The sequence below is a fragment of the Rhincodon typus genome, chromosome 20 (genome assembly GCF_021869965.1).
Source record: "Rhincodon typus isolate 14 chromosome 20, sRhiTyp1.1, whole genome shotgun sequence".
Classification (NCBI taxonomy): domain Eukaryota; kingdom Metazoa; phylum Chordata; class Chondrichthyes; order Orectolobiformes; family Rhincodontidae; genus Rhincodon; species Rhincodon typus.
In genome coordinates, this window is record NC_063351.1 from 31,888,244 (window position 1) to 31,901,204 (window position 12,961).

The window sequence follows — 12,961 nt, forward strand, 5'->3', positions numbered from 1 at the left end:
GCCTAGACCCTTCTTCAGAAAATTTTCTGAAGAAGGGTCTAGGCCCGAAACGTCAGCCTTCCTGCTCCTCTGCTGCTTGGCCTGCTGTGTTCATCCAGCTCTACACCTTGTTATCTTAAACTTTTCAGATTTCATTTTATGACAGGTATTGTTCCTGCTGCTACCACATTTAGGTGGATTGTAAATGGTAAATTGTTATTGGTTCAGCTTCAAACATAAAAGTTTTCCATTTGGATACTTGCTGGTGGTATTTGCAAATATTCTGTGTTTCTTTTCATTAAATTGCATATCAAGGAATGCACAGAATTTGTTGTGAAAATTGAAGGAGGTCTGTGAAGTATTTACACTCCTATTAAGAAATGTAAAAAAAACCGCCGTGCTTTTGGAATCTGAACTGCTTACTCAGCTTTTTTAAAAAAGAAGCAAATCTACAAGCGTGCCCTGCAGCCATATATCACCATGGGTGGGCTAAATTAGTGCAAAATGGCACTTCTGCCCTACAGTGCGAGAATGTCCTCCCCATCACCAGAGCTCCATAGTGGACACTGCTGGGAATGCAGGCAAATCCACAAAGGAGGCCTGATGACTTCTACAGTCAGGTAAGGTGATGGGCCTTTAGGCAATGAAGTTTTCCTCACCCATCTGCCTGTCCCTGCCAACTTTTGTGGCATGAACAGTGTAATATTGAAGTTCATTCAGTTTTAAACAATCTTGATTGATCCTTAATTATTTACTTACTCTGCAATTTCAGCACCCACTCACCCTCTCTATTATGAGAATGAGCTGAAGGATTGGTGGGAAGGTGTTGAGGTAGCCAGCTGTCCTACATTACGTGCTCCCTGATCAAAAACACACCTGGCAGCATTGTGTAATATTTAACACATGATTTCAGTTCTTCAGTTCATGGCAAAATTCATGTTTTATGCTGCTTATAGGTTTTCCCATAACATACATGTAAGAAGTTTACTGATTTGTTCCATCGCTTATGGACTCTTGCTTGTGATCTCTTGCTCTGTAAAAGTCGGGGGGCCCTGTCTGGGAAGGGACAAACCTGATAGACATCACTTGATACAGGGATTTGAAATGTATGGATTTGCTGTTTTCTTGATTATACATGACTGTAGGTAAGGGGCAGTAAAGTAGAAGTCAGCTTTACCCTGGAAATGATTATTGGGAAGGGGAACAGACAGAAATTTTATTCAAAAACAACATGGAGTACCAAGGATGGAATCAGAAGCTAATTCTACATTTGTTAACTATATAATATTTATTAAAATGTCTATAACATTTGTAAGATTAAAGTAAATAACTTGCAGTGCTGACAATGCCATTTGAATATGAGTAAATTTCTATTTGGGTTAAACAGGCTATCGGCACTGCTAATCCACTGTATGGGGATAGCTAACTGGCAGACTTCACAGTACCCTGTAGCGAATTATAGGTTTCCTTTCATTTGCACTAGCCAGTATTTGTATTTTAAATATGAAACCTCTTTCTGGGCACTTATCAAAACTAGCAACTACCAGAGTGCAGGAAATCCAAAGTTTGATCCCTCAGTTGGTCTCGTTATTTCTTCCCTCTCATCTTAATTAATAAACTCTTTTTAAGGTTTGTCCCTTCCTTTGGCCAGGTAAATTCTTGCCTGCTCCAACCTGCCCTGTGACATAATTTTAAAAGCTAATTTGAACATTTGAGCTCAGTTTATTTTGAACTGGTACAACTTGTATGTTTTATGATTTTCATTGCTGATTACATGAACTTTGTGCTTTGCATTTTCTACTCTTTGGTATTAAAAATAGCTGTGTTTGTGGCCAACGTCACTGCTATGTGGAGCCAAACTCTGTGTTTGTGTGTACAATTGCTCTTTTGGTTCAACCTTCATTTATTTTTGATTACATTTCTGTGATGTTCCTTGGGATGTTTTCAGTGGTAAAGATGGTATATAAAGGTTTTCCTGTTTGTGCAAGGGCAATGCTTTCTATTTTCTTATTGGCTGAGTCAGCTCTATGTTTCTTGCGAGTAATCTGTGGATAGGCAGTTTGCCTTTCTTCCCCGTAGAAATAAAATTAATGAAAAATGTGTGATGTATGGTGGTACAATATAAACTTTTTAAAATTTGTGTTATTAACATTAAATGTGAAAACTCAAATTCCTTGATATTCAGTTTTGCACCTTAAGCTTCATAGTTAAAAGCTTCTTTGGGCACAAAGTAGGAACTGGGGTAATGCCATGGGTGCAGCTGTACATGTACAGATGGGTCATGATGCTATGCATTGGGAATACTCATTCTAAAAACTTGTAGCATATAGTTGTGAATATCTGATTCTGTAGTTCATGTGTTTAGGGGGTTTAACTTTTACGAATGCAACATTTAGATTGGAGATTCAAGTGTTAAATTTGAGATACATGGAGACATCTGATTAAGAGCCTCAGAAACTGGCCTTCAGTAAATGCAAATCAAACAAGTTTATTACAGTTCCAACATATTTATTTTACAAGGTCAGAGTTAGAAATTTAGAACTCGAGCAATAGGTGGCCCTTTTTGAGCTTTTGATAGAGCTAGGTCAATATTTTCTTCAATAAAAGATGCAAATTATGCATATATTTGATGCTGAAAAGTATTTGAAGCAATTGTACACTATTGGAGTTCCTTGATGGGGACAGGAAGTCTGAATGGGTTGGAGAGCTAATTGGAGTGGTGTTGCTTAGGGCCTGCCCTGTGGTTTCCTGGGGAAATGCCTCCAGCAGAAATGTCAATGGTACTTCAATCCTTTACCTGCTTAATTCCCATTGTTGGTCACTTAATGTCAATCCAGACTGTCAGATTACAGGGAAAGACTCCCTGTGAACGGACTGGTCTAATCTCAACTATCTCTCTGCAAGCAGATACAAAAGAGAAATGGATGGAGTCAGTAACTAGAGAATAGAGTTTGGAATGGAAACCAAAAATAATGGCAAAAGTCTTCCCAATATTAAATTGGAGGAATTTTCTGCTGAACTGAATGTTGGATAAGCAGCCTGATAATTCACAAGCAGTAGAAGAGTTGAGAGATGGATGTTATCGGTATGAATGTAAACACAATTGCTGTGCTTTTGGTTGTCGCTGAAGAACAGTATGTTGTTGAGAAGTAGAAAGGAACTCAGACTTGAACCATGGAAGATGCTAGAGGCAAGTGTGTGATAATAAGAAAAGAAGCCATTGCATAGGATGGTCTGGCAATAATTAAACAGTTAAGAACGGAATTCTGTTTTGAAAGGAACCATTTTGGTACTGTAGCTTTGGTTGAAATCTAATTGAAATTGTTCAGACATGGTATGCCAGGAAAGATGTACATTAATTTGGGGGGAGTGAAAATTCAATGCTATGTCATTTTATTCTTCAGAAAGTTGAAATAATCAACTTGTAGACTTGAGCATTAATAAAAGAAGACATTTTATTGGAGATTTTCATTATGCACTCATCAAAACATTCACAAGCGCATGAACATAAAAGGGAACAACATCTTTTATACTTCTAGTCTCATAATTCTGGAGCATTGTATATTTTTTTGTAGGCTGATGGACTGATACATTGTTTGAAATTTGACTGCAATACAGCAGCATATTGGATGTACGTTTGTTTATGATTAATTCTAATTCTTGATGGATTTGAATAATAATATCAAGTTCAAGAACTTTGGAAGGGATAGAATAGTAATCGATGGGTCAGGAATTGGGTTTTGATGAATAGGGTGGTGACAGCAGGTTAGAGAGAACAACAACATCAGGACAGAGAACTAATAACAAACTGTTGAAGGTGAGGAGTTTAAGATGATGATCTGCAGTAGCAGAAAGAAGCTAATAGTTTCATTTGCATTCCAGGATGATCTTGGAGTGGTGATAGTTTTAGCAGATGAAGCACTAGTGCTTTTAGATCCAACCAGACCTGGCAACAAATGACTAAGCAAATTGTCTATTATTTCTTCGTATGTCTCTGTTCTTTGGACTAAAGGGAATGGAGATCTGCACCATATTAGGGCAAACTGCTGTGTTGAGAGAGAAGGATGCTTTTAATGCAGGCTGAAACCTCAAAGGAAGAAGTGAACATGTGGTTGAGAGAATCTATAACTGCAGAAAGGTTGTGGCAAACTGACTTCAACTTTTAGAAGTATAATTCAGTGAATTTGAAGACATTATTTACAGGGATGAATACAGACGGAAATAGTGCATCTTGATGGAGAGTGATGGAAGAAACTGATCAGAGGTAGACTTGCCTGTGATTAATAGAATGAGACCACGTGAGGTGGCAAGCTCTGGGCAGTGGCCGTGATTGAGAATTGGGGCAGTTAACATTTAGGGAGGGATTCACTGAGGGCAGTAAACTTAGAAGACGGAGCATAATGAATTGAGATGATGGTTAAAAGCACTAAGGTTGATAAATTGTCCAATGTGATCTGAGGAAGAAAAAACCGCAAATGTCTCAGTGAAAGAGTTTTTTAAATTGAACTTGGAAGGGAGAGGGGAGCGGGGTAGACAATATTATTTACTTGAGAGGTGAGAATGGGTGGAACAACCTTGAAAGGTGAAGAAATTGCTCGAGGAGCATAGGGTCAGGCCTCTAAGGTTGATAAGTGCCATAATACCATTGCAGCGATCATGCAGAAGCAAGTGATTGAAGATCTAGCTAAGCAGGGAAGCTTGATTGAAGGGAGAGAAGTCATCATCCTCAGCCAACAGATTGGAAAAATTTCTATAAATCTATTTACAAAACCATCTTGCAAAGCTCCATTAATACATTGTAATGGAGTATCATGACATTCCTCAAATAATCTTGTTTGAGAGCAGTTTGTGCTAATGGTTACCTTTACCTGTACATGACAAGACTTGGAGTGTGTGATAGATGCTATAAAACACATATCTTAAAGAACTACATTGCTGAGGAAGTTCTGGAGCCAAAGAGATTATTCAGTAGCAATTATGAGCTTCCTACAATAACACCTCATTCAATATGGGATAACCTTTTCAGGACTAGTAAAGTAAAAGGCATGTTCTCATCAGCTCAGTGATTTTACGTAGTACACTCAGAAAGGATTTCTACAGTACACCACCTGGAAAAACACAATCACCCACAAAATGCTCTGGATTTTCACATTTCGCTGTCTGTGCAGACTCCAGAAGTTCCTGTTGGTTTTAGAAAGGTAGTAAATGCAAGAAACAGGAACTGGAGCACCCCACTGAGCCTGTGCCACGATGCAACATGATATTAGCTGGTCAGTTTGAAACCTTAACTCTACTTTCCTGCCTGCTTCCCATAACTCCCTCATCAATGAAAAATCTGTCTAATTCAACTTTACAATGGCGCTGTTTCGTTGTAAGCAGTGGAAGATATGTTTGAAACACCAACGACCTTCTCATCTCCCTCTTCAATGGGAGACTCTTTTTGTTTAAGTAGTGCTCCCAATTCTACAGTTGTACGTGAGAAGAAAAATCCTTCCAGCATCTAGCCTATCAAACGGTTTAAGAATCATTTATGTTTCAATTAGATCACCTCAATCTTCTAAACTCCTGTTGAGTTTGGCCCCTCCCTTTCCTCATAAGACAAGCCCCACATCCCAAGAATTAGCTTAATGAACATTCTCTGTACAGCTTCCAGTGAAACTGCCCCCTCTTATTTACACCAAAACTGTGGATGGTTTTTTGTTCATTTATGGGACATGAGTGTCACTGGGTAGGCCAGCATTTATTGCCCAAATTTCAGTTCTCTGGAGAAAACAGGGGTGAGCTACCTTCTTAAACTTCTGCAGTGCTTGGGATATAGGAACATCCACGGTGCTGTCAAGAAGTCGTTCCAGGATTTTTACTGAGCAGAAATGTAGGGATGGTGACATACTTTCAAGTTTAAACTCATAAAGGTAGATAAATCATTGGGACCTGATCAGCGAGGAAAGAGATTGCTGGGCCCCTTGCTGAGATATTCATATCATCAGCCAAAGGTGAAGTGCTGGAAGACTGGAGGTTGGCTAATGTTGCCTCACTATTTAAGAAAGGTGGTAAGGAAAAGCCAGGGAACAATAGACCAGTGAGCCTGACATCAGTGGTGGGCCAGTTGTTGGTAGGAATCCTGAGGGACAGGATTTACATGTATTTGAAAAGACAAGGACTGATTAAGGATAGTCAACGTGGCTTTATGCATGGGAAATTGTGTCTCACTAACTTGATTGAGTTTTTTGAAGTAACAAAGAGGATGATGGCAGAGCGGTCGATGTGCTCTATTTGGAATTCAGTTAGGCATTTGACAAGGTTCCTTATGGTAGACTGGTTAGCAAGGTTAGGCCACACAGAATACTGGGGGAACTAGCTATTTTGATGTAGAACTGGCTCAAAGGTAGAGGACAGAGGGTGGTGGTGGAGGGTTGCTTTTCAGACTGGAGGCCTATGCCCAGTGGTGTGCCACAAGGGTCAGTGCTGGGTCCATTGCTTTTTGTCATTATATAAATGTTTTGGATATGAACATATGAGGTATCGTTAGTAAGTTTGCAGATGACACTAAAATTGGAGGTGTAGTGGACAGAGACGAAGGTTATCACGGAGTACAATGGGATATTGATCATGTTGGCCAATGGGCTGAGGAGTGGCAGATGGAGTTTAATTTAGATAAATGTGAGATGCTGCATTTTATTCAGGCAAATCAGGGCAGGACTTTTATACTTAATGATAAGGTCCTGGGGAGTGTTACTGAACAAAGAGATCTTGGAGTGCAGATTCATGGTTCCTTGAAAGTGGAGTCGTAGGTAGGTAGGATAGTGAAGGCGGTGTTTGGTATGTTTGCCCTTATTGGTGAGTGCATTGAGTTTTTGAATTGGGAGGTCATGTTGCGACTGTACAGGACATTGATTTGGCTGGGGCTATTTTCCCTGGAGCATCAGAGGCTGAGGGGTGACCTTATAGAGGTTAATAAAATAATGAGTGGCATGGATAGGGTGAATAGGCAAGAACTTTTCCCTGGGCTGGGGGAGTCCAAAATTTAGAGGGCATAAGTTTAAGGTGAAAAGGGAGAGATCTAAACAGGACCTAAAAGGGCAACTTTCTCACACAGGGTGGTGCATGTATGGAATAAGCTGCCAGAGTAAGTGATGGAGTCTGGTACAATTACAACATTTAAAAGACATCTGGATGGGTATGTGAATAGGAACAGTTTAGAGGGATATGGACCGAATGCTGGCAAATGGGACTGGAGTTATTTAGGATATCTGGTTGGCATGGGAGAGTTGGATTGAAGGGTCTGTCACCGTGCTATATATCTCTGACTGTAAGTCAGAATGGTCAGTAGCTTGGAGGTGAACTTTCAGGTAGTGACTTTCCCATGCATTTGCTGGCCTTGACCTTCTAGATGGTAAAGGTCAGAGAGTTTAGAAAGTGCTAAGTTACTGCAGTATATCTTGTAGATGGTGTACCCTGGTGTTGCTGTGTGTTGATGGTGCAGAGGCCACTCCAGATCTCAGAACGTGTAGCAAAACTTCCATTTTTTTTGTACTCGGCCCCCTTGCAATAAGGGCCAACATTTTCTTTGCCCCCTTAATTACTTGAATGATGAATTTGTGTGATTCATATACAGGGACACCCAGATACTTATGCACTGCAGCATGCTGCAATCCCTTTATTTAAAAATCTGTTTTTCTATTCACCCTGCTGAAGTGGACAACATAACGTTTTTCCACATTATATTCCACCTGCCATTTTTTTCTCTCATTTAACCTATCGGTATCCCTCTAGATTCTTTATATCTTCCTCACAACTTGCTTTTCTACCTACTTTCATAACAACATCAGCAAATTAGGATACAATTCAATTAGTCCCTTCATCCAAATCATTAATCTGGATCGTAAATCTAACTGAGGCTGAGAGCGGATCCCTATGGTACTCCACTATTTAGAGTTTGTCAACCTGAATGTGACCCATTCTGAGCCAGAAGATCCAGATTTATGTCTCATTCGCTCTGGAGGTACATTACAACATATCTGAGTAGATTGATTATAATAACTATAACAATCCCGACAATCTGTTTCCATTATCTATTTGAATATCACATCAATACCATAACTGCTTATATTGTGTATTAACCTTTTACGTGCCACCTTATGCTACTGGTAATCCAAATATACAACACCTGCAGGTTCCTCTTTATTTACCCTGCTTGCTACATCCTTAAAGAAGTCTAAAAAGTTTGTCAAGCATTGATTCCCTTCACAAAAGCATGTTGACTCTCTATCATAACTTCCTAAATGTCCTGCTACTACCTCTTTATTATGACTCTAGTATTTTCCCAATGACAGATGTTAGAGTAACTGGCCAATAGTTCCCTATTTTCTGTCCCCCTCTTCCCTTGAACAGAAGGGTTACGTCTGTAGTTTTCCAATCTGCCAGGACCGTTGCAGAATCTGGAGATTTTGTAAGATTACAATTGCATCAGTCCTAGGAGACGCGGTGGCTCAGTGGTTAGCACTGCTGCCTCATAGCACCAGGGCCCCAGGTTTAATTCCACCCTTGGGTGACTGTCTGTGTGGAGTTTGCACATTCTCCCTGTGTCTGCACGGGTTTCCTCCGGGTGCTCCGGTTTCCTCCTACAGTCCAAAGATGTGCAGGCTAAGTGGATTGGCCATGCTAAATTGTCCATTGTGTTCAGGGATGTGTAGGTTAGGTGGGTTATTGGGGGATGGGGCTGGGTGGGAAGCTCTGATGGTCGGTGTGGACTTGTTGGGCTTAAGGGCCTGTTTCCACACTGTAGGGATTTTATGATTCATATGCTATGCGGTCCAGACATCTTGGCAACCTTAAGGAGTCCCATTACTTTTCTCTAGTAACAATGATTATTTTAAGTTCCTCCTCTTTGCCTCGCAATTTTCCATTATTCTTGGGATGCCTTTTGGCTTTTGTATAGTGAAGAGTGATCAGAATATTTGCTCAAAGTCACTTCCATTTCCTTTTAACCCATGATTAATTCTAAATCTCACCTTTTAAGGGATGCTCAATTATAGAAGTTTTTACTGTTGGTTTTTATATTTCTTGTTAATTTTCTCTCATACCCAAGTTCTCCCCGACTAATCTTTCTGTCATTGTAACCCTTTTCTTTTGTTAACTTCCTTATTTAACCATGGTTGGTACTTCCTTCTCGTCGTCTTTCTTCCTCATTGGAATATGTCTTAGTTGGAAGTTACGAAATATCTCCTTAAATGTCTGCCAGCGTTTTCCCAACCATCATTCATTGTAACCCACACAGCCAGTCTGCTTTCGACAACTCGTCATTGTCTTTATTTAAATTAAAGATTGGACTCTCATTTCTCACTGTCAAACTGAATCTGAAATTCTGCCATGTTATGCTTACTCTTGACTAAACGATCCTTTATTGTTAGATCTTTGATACTGTTTTATCAAATTACCAAAACCAAATTAGTCTGTTCCCTAGTGGGTTCTAGAATATTTTGTTGTAAGAAGCTGTCTATAACAAACTCATTCTCCAAGCTAAGTTTGCCAATTTGATTTGTCCATTTGATGTTCAGATTTGGGCTCTTAAGGTGCATAGGTCGTGTCTCTACCTTGGGACCAGCAGACCCAATTCAAGTCTCACTTGCTTCAGGAATATGTAGTAACATCTCAATGTAAATATTTAAGTCACAACCGATACAGTACCCTTCATTATCCAGTACTTCCCTGGAGCGGAGAAATTACACCACATTCTTTGTAGCCTTCGACACGTTGACGATGAGCACGTCACCAAGATCTTCCCTATGTCTCCACTTCTCATCTTTAAACAACTGCCAAACCTTAAACGAACCATTGTTTGAAGCAAACTACCCAGCCTTTAGGACAACATCGACCGCAACACCACACAACCCTGCATGGCACCTTCTGCAAGACATGGCAGATCATCGACATGGACACTACCACCACACGTGGGAACACCACCCACCATGTGCATGGCAGACAGCCACGTGACTTGGCTGACAATGTCTATCTCATACACTGCAAGCAAGGATGTCCTGAGGCATGGTATATTGGTGAAACCATGCAGACTCTACGACAATGGATAAATGGACACGCTCTCACATGTACGCTTGCTCTCACAATGACACTCTGTCAGTCAGTCACTCACGCACTCTCCGGCTCACTCTCACACTCTGGCTTTCACACACTCGCTCACACACACGCTCTGACTCTCTCGCAGGTTCCCGCTCTGGCTCATGCGCTCATGCTGTGGCTCGCGCACTCGATCTTGGCGTGAATTTGCATTTACAGATTTATATTTGCAGATACGTTCTAATTTATTCAAAAAGAACACAATTTGTAGACGCAGTCAGTCAGAGGGGCATTTTATAAATTCCTGCTTTGGAAATAAAACCAGTCTGATTCCAGATTAAAAAACACACAGATTCTGAACAAGGTCTCTCACGTAAAATGCATTGCCTGACCTGAGATGTCCCCTCTTGTGTACTTTGATAAAACCTTTAGTTATCTCGGTGCAGTAACTTGAAAGAACTTCTGGGATTTATATTTTAATCAATTGAAACCTTCACCTCCTTTTTAACAGGAGGGAGACAGCCAGCCATTTTAGGTTTATTCAATACATTCGCACCAGTTGTTATGGTCCTTTGATCTTTTACTTACAAACTTTGTGCCTTGATACCTCCTGTCCCATTACACCTGAGGAAGGAGCAGTGCTCCGAAAGCTAGTGTTTTCAAATAAATCTGTTGGACTATAACCCGGTGTTGTGTGATTTTTGACCGTCTCCAACCCAGTCTAACACCAGCACCTCCACATCATGGCTTCAAGTCACGCATGGTTCTTGCCTGTGCTATGGGCTGTTTTGTTGTTATTGCCACAGAAAAATCCTGGCCTTTCAAATTTTGCAAATACATACAGAGGATCTGATGCCCTAGGACATCAAATTGAATTTTCAAAATTTGACAATGTCATGAAAATTGGAGGGAAAGGTAAAAAATGCTGCTTTGCTTATTATGCAGTTTCCCACTCTCACCAAAACTGACTGGTGTGACACAGTTCAAGAGACTTGTAAGCCACTTGGATATTACTGCAGATGAACCCTGATGGATTGAAAAACTGGCAATAATAATGAAATCCAATAAACGAACTCAACCTAAAGGAATTGCAAGGAATTAGCTGATCTTAATTTCATTGGTGGAAGATTAGTGTTCCAGTTTATAGAAGTGGATATTGACTCCATCAGTTTATTATTGCATGCTATTCTGGATGAAGCACCTACAAAGCCCTGTGTTCCTGGATTAGCGAGAATTGGTGCAGTTCTTGATTACTAATTGGTTACTTCTAGTAAAACATGAGTGTAGATGCTTGGTAAGTGCAGGATCAGGCAGGGCAAAAATTATCACAACTCAGCATGGTCAACACGAGGGAAATAAATTGGGAAAGGCAAAAGGCAGGTATAACTCATAAATTTGTAATCTCTCTTATCTCTATTAAAGCATCAGAAATCCTGTAGCTTTTTTTTGTTGGCAAAATTTAAATAGGTGAAATGTTCTGACTACCATATTCAACAGTTTCTGATTTTTGTTTCTCACTTCCAGCATCTACAGTTCTTTGGATTTTTCTGTCTAGTGTCTAGCTCTTAAAGGGACTATCACCCCAACATAAGACACTTTCTTTTGCCTATCTCAAAGTGCATCGGCCACTACAAATTAAAACCTGCGAAGAAACAGGAAACAACGTAGGTCTAAAGGTTACACTCTGAAATTATTGAGCTTGTACTAGCCCTAGAAAGTTGTAAACTGTCAACTGAAAGATGAGCTGTTTCAAGAGCAAGCTGGAGAATTAAGATGATTGATGACTGAAATCTCAGGCTCACACTTTTGGCCAACTTGGTAGCCCACAAAGCTCTCAACTTATTTGCATTTAGTCTCCTAAGGCAGAGCAGACTGCATTGAGCAACAGATATAGAGTAATTTAAAAGAAGTACACGTAAATTGCTCTTTCACCTCGGAGTGTTTGGGGCCTTAGATGGTGTGAAGAGAGGACGTGAAAGGGCAAGTGTTATCAACTCTATTGCAAATAAACCAGGGTTTTGTGGAGGGATCAATCCCTTCAGCAAGCTGAAAGGGAAGGTATTTGGTAATCGCATCATGCTGGAAACTTTGTCCAGTCTTTGATGCAATGAGATCAACATTTGTTCCATCTGTTGGACTAATGTGCAGGAATCCAAAGTCTGAAGGAATGAGGTTGTTTTACAATTGCTGTTTTGTAAAATGATATGTGAAGTTTTAGGTGAAACGGTATCATCTTGGTAGTGACTAGTGGATCACACCTAAAAATAACTTATTTAGCACAGTAAATATCCCTTTGGAACAGGTTTCATTGTTTAATGCCCCAAAGGGAAATTTTCTTGTAGAAGCAGAGAATGTGGTTTAAGTTTTAAGTAAGTATTTCTGTTTGGAAGCAGAAAATGAGCGGGTTTCACTAAAAGAAGAAAGAAGTTACACACAAAGCAATTATAGATAGAGAAGATGTGTTAAAAGATCAGCACTACTGTAAATCACTGAGTCATCTGGTCCTGATAGAATTCATTCTGGTTTGCTGAAAGATAATATTTTACATAATATCAAAAAGTAGATCTAGTTAGATATTGGTCATAATCTTTCTGACTATGTTGGATATTGGTATAGTACTGGATAGTTGTAAATAGTTTATCATTATTCAAAAAGCAGGAAAACATATGAACCAAGAAAGCACAATCAAGTTATCAGAAACAATTACAAAAAAACGAAATAAATTTTCATATGGAAAAAATGGGCCAATAAGGAGAGCTAGCATGTATTTGTTAAAGCTAATCTAACTTGATTGAATTTTTATTTTATGTGATTTAAAAAAAAGTTGGTCAAGATAAATAGACTTACTGGGTGCAATACAGAAATTTGGTAAGAAGGTTGAAGCCCTGGAATTAAAAGGAAAGAGGTA

At 39.7% G+C, this 12,961-nt stretch overlaps 1 protein-coding gene across 28 annotated transcripts in view; it reads left to right on the forward strand.

The window, feature by feature from the left end:
• Positions 1-12,961, forward strand: part of tcf7l2 (transcription factor 7 like 2) — a 184,664-nt gene that overhangs the window by 142,247 nt on the left and 29,456 nt on the right. The window lies entirely within an intron of this gene.